The sequence below is a fragment of the Sceloporus occidentalis genome, unplaced genomic scaffold, assembly GCF_023333645.1.
Source record: "Sceloporus occidentalis isolate IW3139 unplaced genomic scaffold, rSceOcc1.0.p SCAF_5, whole genome shotgun sequence".
In the NCBI taxonomy this organism is placed as follows: domain Eukaryota; kingdom Metazoa; phylum Chordata; class Lepidosauria; order Squamata; family Phrynosomatidae; genus Sceloporus; species Sceloporus occidentalis.
In genome coordinates, this window is record NW_028316985.1 from 79,385,243 (window position 1) to 79,394,064 (window position 8,822).

Here is an 8,822-nt window from a genome sequence, read left to right on the forward strand (position 1 = left end):
ATAACACTGTAAATCCCACTTATGATCACATAAATACTAAACAAGATGCAAACAAATGTATATACTGCTTCATGTCATTTCTTTAAAAGATAAGATTACAGGCTTACCTGTCTGAAGGGCAACATGGACAGAGTAAAAAGCTCAGAAAACTAAATCAATGGGGCACATCTTGTTAGTCAGTTTCAATGTTATACATTAGGTGTAGGACATCATAAATCCTCCATATTCTCATTTTCGATCATGCCATGATCACAAATTATCTCCAAACCCACCTTAAAAGCCAATTGGGAGTTCTGAGCACCAGAGGTCTAGGCTGCAAGCAAGGTGCTACAGGATGACATGGCCAGTCCGGTCACCATTTATAGAACAACGCTACAATGAAGAGTTGCAACAAGACCTCACAGTGCTTCTGCTCCTTGCAGGCAGGAGCTGTTCACAGCATCCTGCAGTACCCTGCTCAGCAGTAACTCAGATCACTGTCACTTGGGATGAATGACTAGCTGTTAAGATTGCTTCTAGGGTTGTATGGTGAGATAAAGCATAGCCACAATGCTATGGCTATGTGTCTGATGTACGATCTCATAATGCATTGGGTATTGCTGAAAAGATGTAAATTGCTAGTCTATTTAACATGCCCAATGAGTGAACCGAGTGAGTTACTGCATAGAATTAAAACAAAATACAGTTAAAACAATATGTGGTACAAATGTTTAAACATCATTAAATAGGGATTCATATTAAAATGTTTCACAGTTTACAGTACTGTACATATGAAACACAAGATAAAAGTACAACAAACCTTGTTAGGAGAACCTTCTGCCATACCTAGTTAGAAACCAAAAACCCTGTTAAATAAAAAGGGTCTTTGCATGGCAGCAAGAAGCAGTCAAACAAGGGGCCAACCTAGCTTTGCAGTGGATGAAGTTCCACAGTATGGGAGCAGCCACCAAGAATGCTCTGTCCTCACAAACTGTATCTGCAATGGTGGTGGGGGGGGGGGCAGAGAAAAAGCCTTCAAATATCTTAAGGTGTGGGCATATAAGAAGATACATCCTTTTACATAGTCTCTTCAAAGAGAACTTCATCAGATACAAAAGAGGAAAGGTAATCTCCTACTCTGAAGGCAGCCTGGCAAATCTGGTTCAAGCTATGTACCGAAGAATGTATATTCCATATGATTAAACCATTTTCTTCCAACAACAGGATTTCATCAGAGACATGTGCCTCATGTGCAATCAGTCTTACAAATTAAACCCATGTTTCCCTCACTATAATCAGTGATAAAACAAAGCACTGTTAACTACAAGATATGTAAGTAAAAGAAATCATGTGCTATGATAAACGAACATCTTTTACTACTTTGGGAGCACTTCTGGAAAGGAAAATAAGATAAACACTTGTTTACAAAACAACACACACTTTGACAGAGTGTATAGTCAAATAATTTTCCAGAAGTTTAATTTATTCAAGGGCACTGGGCGGTCTTGGGCAAGTCACACTCTCTCAGTCTCAGAGGATGGCAAAGGGAAACCCTCTGAAGAAACCTGCCAAGAAAGCTCTATGATAGGTTTGCCTTGGGATTGCCCTAAATCAAAAATGACTTGGAGGCACACAGAAACAACAACATTGTTAAATACACCTCCAAAGGGCATAATTAAAGTGTGCAAGTTTAAAATGTGAAGTCACAGTGTGACTTCTATGAAATCCCATTTTTAAACCTGGAAACAAATGTAAACATTTTTCTTGTATCTCCTATTAAATATTTTTAAAAACTTCATTCAAAAGCAGACCTAAAGGTTTTGAAGGTATCACACACAATATTACCAGTTTAATCTCATGCCTAAGGCCCATTGTGTTTAACAGAAAAGCTGCAGAATCAGGTCTATGATTTCTCCTCAAATTATTGGATTATGTTTTTTAAAAAAATAGTAACCCCACAGTTCTGCCCCAGTAACAGATGAGACCAATATTTTGTTTGTTTGTTTTTAAATATCAAAAAAGAACCATGTAAAGTTATGATGCCATATGAGAAAGAATAGTAATAGACCCTTAATGTATATTGACAACAATAAGCCAACAAGCATGATGATTGATTTAACCTGGAATGACTGCAGTAGGTTTGGTCTCTGAAGAGTGTTGTGCCAAGCTGAATTGCAAATTCTGTTCTGATCAAGGTTTTTGCTCAGTGGTTGATGTATCATACAATCTGATGCAGAGCTGAAATGGCCACCTGTCATTTACCACCTGTGAGAAGCACTTCTGTAGCCAAGTGCGTGTGCACACGCTTAAAATTAAATCTATTTGCTTTGACCTTTCTGTTTCTCCTTTCCTCTCCATCATCTCCTCCTTCCAGCATTTCATTTTTTCCCACTGTCACAACTGATGACTACAGCTCACTCTCTGTATCCACAGATTCTTTATTCATGGATTCAACCATCCACAGCTTGAAAATATTAAAAATTGTAATTTGTTGTGGCACAAGAGCTCTCTGACTCAGAAGGCTCAACGTCTCACAAAACTACAATTCCCAGAATTCCACAGCATTGTGCCATGGCAGTTAAAATGGTATGAAACTGGATTATTTCTGACGTGCAGATGCAGCCTTGGAGTCAGGTTGTGAAACCCAGATGAGGCTGGAGAGGCAAAGCACCCTTGGAAATGATCTGGCAAAATTGGTCCATCAAAATTCCTATGTAGCTGCATCTTGTTTGGAATTCTCAGTCAGAATTCTCAACTGAATGAGTAAGAAACTCAGGACTTGCCCAAACTATTGCAAAGAAAGTGATATATCTGACTACAGAAAGTCTCGTTTATCACTGGCTGGGAGTTCTTAGAAAAAGCATTTTCAATCCCACGGTCCCATCCAGCCAGCAGAAAGGGGAGGGAGGATGAAGCAAACTGGGTTGGCAATTTGGTTAGTAAACATTCAGATTTCATAATGTTATAGACAATTGGCCGATGAAAGGAGCTTTTCGCTCACCCTCATAAGACTGGTTTGACTGTGGACCTATGGAGCAGAGCTTGACAGGCCAAATGGTTGGGACAGATGAGATTGGATAAAGTAAGGATGGGGCACTTTGTCATGCTTTAAGGTTTGTTGTTGTTGTTGTTGCTGCTGTTGTTGTTATCATTGTCATTCCTTAGCCACCTAGGTTTACTCAAAAACATAATGGGACTTTTTTTAAAAAAATAGTCTAGTAATAATAACTTACTCTAATGCCAAACCCAATAGAATTGTTAAGACACTTTGGAAGCAAGGGAAGGAGGTATATCTGTTTTTCTTTGTTTTAAAAAAACCTACTTGACAGATGGTAGACACCTAGGAACATCATTTACAACTCTGCAGTGACAATGCTACAGAATGCCTACCTTATAGGTCTAGTTCTATACAAATTCTATAAGATGACATGTCCCATCCTGCCACACAACAGTTAACACGTAACTGGCATATAATGTGGATTTATTTGCTTTTTCTTTCTTTCTGTAATTTATTCACATAGCAATCTTCTATTTATGCAAATATATTTGCAGATGTAATAGGAGATTGAGCCTTCCTTCTACTTGCTAATGCAAAAATTACACTAAAGCAGATGGGTGCCTCATCTCGCATTGTGGTAGTTCATACACTGGGAAAAGCAAAAACTATAAAAATGAATTGAAAAGCAGAGTGAAACTATTTTGGTAGTATTATTCTGTGATAAAAATGGAATAATGATAAATACCCCAATCGGTATAGAAATATTGAATTTTTTTCTGAATCCAAGTTTCTTAAAGTGTGCTTTTTTAGAGAGAGTTTTATTTTGTTTTTTTTAAAAGGTTTCCTACTTTTTCATAGTCACATCATATAATCTCATTTAAAGTTCCAAGGATTAAAAAAAAATCTTATTTAAAGATCTGAAGTCTTGAACAGTCAGTGATTGAATTTTTATTTTAAATATCTAAATGTATAAAAAAATCCACAGAATGGACTATTGGTATTTTTCTTCTGGAGATATATGTCTCATAAGGCAGAAGATATCTAAAAATACTTTTAATTTTTTTCCATTAATCTTTTTTCCATTCATATTTTATCTTCTATTTAGTATATATGAGTGCTTAGTCAATGGTGGCACAGCAGTGCAAATTTAAACATTGTCAGTATAGAAAACACAAAGTGGAAGTGCGGGTCAAACTAGGCAATATGTTTTATTATGCCTGGTTGTTTTTCTGAAGCGCTTCCTCAAATGATGAAAGATATCAGTTTGTCACAAGGTATGATTTTTCAAAATATCTTGCTTTTAGAGTGCTTTGTTTTGTAATTGATTATTGGCAGTTTTGCATAAACTGATTGCTAATGCACCTCTGAGGAAATCCTGTTGTAGAAGAGAAACAAATTATTTGTACTGAACACTCATTCTCCTTAATATCCACTTTTGCTCAGATTTGTCAGGTTCCTTTCAGTATTATTTTTCTGCTTCATGTATCTCATGAAGCACTATCTGAAAGACTGTCTCCAAAATTGTATCTCCCTATGTGCATTCTTCTAACATCTATTTATATCTTTTCTCGCCGTTCCCACAGAAGTTAAGAAATGTTGAAGGGAAAGGCAGAAGAAGAAGGAGAGGGAGAAGTAGTAAAATCAAGGAATTTGAAGGTGGAAAATGCAATTAAGACTGAAGATTAGGGGGTTAGCCCAAAGCTCTGGTGGTTTAAAGGAAAAGAAAGAGAAAGAATCAGAGTGGTTGTTCCAAGAATAAGAAGCTGTAAGAGAAAACACATATACAGCGCGCCCGCGCCATACGCAGGCGTGCTTTATGTGGCTTGAGCATACACGCTCAAGCCGCGGGGTGCACGCGGGGCAGAAGGGGTGGCGCGTCCCATTCAATTGCATGGGCGCGCGCACCCGTTGCGACCCGCGCGCTGCCATGCACGAGCCCCATTGTTTACAATGGGGCTTGAGCATAGGCGGAAGTCGCCTTACGCGGAGGGATCCGGAATGGATCCCCGCGTAAGGCGAGGGCCCACTATAGTTCTAAAATAGTGGTTTCCAAACTTTGGCTCTCCAGATGTTTCAGACTTCAACTCCCAGAAGCCCCAGCCAACTGGGCCAACAGTCAGGAATTCTGGGAGTTGAAGTCTCAAACTTCTGGAAGGCCAAAGTTTTGGAACCACTATTCTAAAAGAACAAGCTGGTGCTAAGACAGCTGAGGTTGTAAAGCTGGTCAGTGGCCAGAGTATAAATGGAACGTGGTGAGAAAATGGTTGTTAACCCATGTAAAACTTGACCCATGACACCTCCATGACACCCTGTGTAAACCTTGACCCATGACACCCTGTGAATGGGACACCTCCAACAGCCCCTATCTTCCACTTTGGTGCTTAGTTCCTGCAATCCCATGCCCATATTTCTGTCTGCTTCCTTTATTGACCAGCTCTCACATCCATACATAGTGATGGGGAATACAATGCCTTGGACAATTCTAACTTTTGTGCTCATTTGTATATCTTTACTTTTCAGTAGTTTGTCTCTAGTTCTTTCATAACTGCCCTTCCCATTCCCAATCTTATTTCCTGACTGCAAGATATGGAAAGTTAGGGAGGATTTTAAAAGATATGGACAAACAGATTGCAGTGAGTGCAGAAGATGTGGTAATATAGTCAGGGTGCTCCACAGTATCATTTCTCTTTTGACATATGCATTCACCACACATATTATGTGGTTCATTGGTTTAGTAGTTGTTGTTTTCTCCCTCTACAAATACAGAAAACATTAATTGCATTATCCTTGAGTTTACAAATAATTTGAATACCTTTTGGAGTGAACACACCAGGTGTTTCTGTTTACAGTGTCATTCAAGATTTTTAGATCTTTGTAAACTGAGGCCTTCTCCATATATCTCCTGCTTTGCTGCCTTCTGTTACACTCCTCAACCGCTATTCCATTGTTCTGCCTCTAAACTCTTTAATCAAGCCTAGGTTTACAGGTGCTAATATAGTCAAAATCTATGTTTCAAAACATATAATTTTGTGGAGACATGCCATCTGCTGAAGCATTCCTCCCCAAGTGATCGCAGCTACAAGAAGACTGTGAAGTATGTGTGCAGAAAGTCATGTTTCCAAATGCAGCAGATTATAGTATTACAAAGTTGGCAAACTGCTGTTTAACACTGTTTTATTCTTTTAAACCAGGGGTAGGCAACCTTTTTGAGCCGGGGGCCGGGTTGCTGTCCCTCAGACAATCCTGCAGGGCCCCAGCGACGGCAACGGGCCTCCCAGAGGCCCACTGCTGCCGTCGGAGCCCTGTTCAAGGGCTCTGGCAGCCGCAGTGGGCCTCCTGGAGGCCGAAGTCTCGCGCAACCTTTTCTGTGGTCGCACGAGACTTTATCTCTGGGCACCGCCATTTTTTCACCCAAAATGGTGGGGAAGGTCGCGCGAGACTTCGCCGCCATTTTGGGCAAAAAATGGCAGTGCTCAGAGCGGCGAAAAGCCGCAATCGGCGGTGGCAGCGGCGGCAGCAGCAGCAGCCAGGGGCCAGACCAAAGGCCTCCGTGGGCCACATCCGGCCCCCGGGCCGGAAGTTGCCGACCCCTGTTTTAAACCAACTACTGTACTTCTCTAAAATATTCCTAGGCAAAGGGGCTGTGTATTTCCCATCTTTTGCTTCCATGTTGACCTCTACAAAGCAAGGTTGGAGAAAATGTGGCCCTCCACATACTGCTGGACTACAGCTTCTATCATCCTTTGATATTGTTCATCCTTTGATATAGTTCTAGGCCAGGCTTTCTGGGGTTGGTGGGAAACTCAGTTCATGATCTTCTGGAAGGCCACATAATCCCAAACTATGCAGCAAATGATAACAGTGGGCAAGAGTGGAGTCTTGCATGTTTCAAGAAGGCAAGATCCACCCAGGCCCAAAATAACAGGGTGAGGTGTCTCACTACTTGGACCATGAGACATGGGTGATATTGGTTGGCATTCTGTTAGAGGCATATGCGCACATAAGGTTTCATTACACATGCATATGTCATTTTTGGAGCACTGCAGGGGTCAGTATTCTTTTTTTCTACAGTACCCAAAGCGTCCCCCTGCCAACTTCCTGAACAGCCTCTGAACTTTCTTCTCATACATACACACAGCCATTCCCTGCTCCTCAGGGAACAGGGATCACAGTAGTATCTCCCCATAGCCAGATGTGAAACGATGACATGAGCACTGAGATCTACCAGGATCCTCCAGGTGGCTCAGCACTACTATAATCATTTGCAACTAGCTATAAGGATATAGCCAGATGCTTCTCTTAGCCTGCCTGTTCTCCATGAAGCATGGAAGGGCTACATTGGGGGCTTCACATGTTGTTCTGTAAGGCAGGAGTGGTGTATGGTTCACAGGGTACGTCTACATGTAGACCAATTACACTATGCTACAGCATTGCATTATCTCACTTTGTTGTTGGTGTGTGCCTTCAAATCATTTCCAACTCATGGAGACCCTAAAGTGAGCCTATCACGGGGTTTTCTTGGCACCATTTGTTTCAGGTGAGGTGCCTTTGTCTTCCTCTGAATATGAGGATTTGTCCAAAGTCACTCAATGGTTTTCCATGGGTGAGCAGGGATTTGAACCCTGTTTTCCAGAGTCATAGTCCAACACTTTCCTCCTCTAAATCCTGAAATCTAGGAGAAATTGAGTGATAACGATTTACTTATTCCATCTGCATCTATGTTGAAAAGAAAAGATATGAAATAAAAATGTAACTACTCTTGGATTTATTAAGAAAATAATTACATAATATCTTTATTTTCTCAAGAAAGATTATTGCTTTTCACTCGTTGGGATAGCATGTCCAGCAGAGATTTGAAAGTAAATAGAGCATCCTCTTGGGCATTAGAAAAGAATAAATAAACTGTGATATTATTGCCAAAGATCCAAAAATGGATTAAACAAAATAAAGAACAGTGCATGAGAAATGTCTCTCTTTATATTCCTTGGCATCTGGCAGTCCAGTCCTCTGCTCCAGCTGAAATGGCTGTCACCATCTTAGAAAGGGATTTCTAATCAGAGCACAACAAACAGCAGTTCTTAGGATTGGTTAAGAAAATCTATGCCCATGAAGTGAATAGAATAGAACACTGTGAGGAAGTAGCAAGTTTGTAATAGATAGATAGATAGATGGAGATATAAAATCACAATTTAATGCCTTTCCCCCCCTTGTTTTACACTGGTGTAAATAGCTTTTTTTCTTCTTCCTGTAATAGTAAAATCAAATTAAGAAGTGATGGTTGAAGCAAAATGGTTGTTAACAAAAAAGTCTCATTCACCATTTACAGATTGGCATTGTGTGAATTTGGCTGTTAGCAGCTGTCAAATAAGGATCTGTGTGAATAAATCTCGGCTAAGAAACATTTAGTTTAAGAAGAAAACAAAGAGTAGGGGCTTCAAAGCTAACTAAGATTAATATTATCATATCTTTCTGTGAATGACTAAAAGAGTCTCTTTTATCCCATTTAAGGTTACTGCCACTTAGGATTAGTTGTCTTTAGCCTCAGTTTCTCTATATGGAGATTTATACTGAACATGATCATTTGAGTATTATTGTTGTATGTGGTATATGTTGTGATAGAAAGAGAAAAAAATAGGCTTATTATCGTAGGCAGCAGCAGGCACCAAGAAAAATTTTAAGAAGAAAAACAAATGTTCCTAGTGACTTGAACACTAAATTATTTTTTCTGACAGTGCATTTCTTGTGTGTGATGTATAAGAAAGATGCAGGCTAACAATGTCAAGAGAAGCTGTGAAGTTGTTACCTTGCTTTATTGTCTGTGCTGCTATTTTTCCACAGTCCCCCG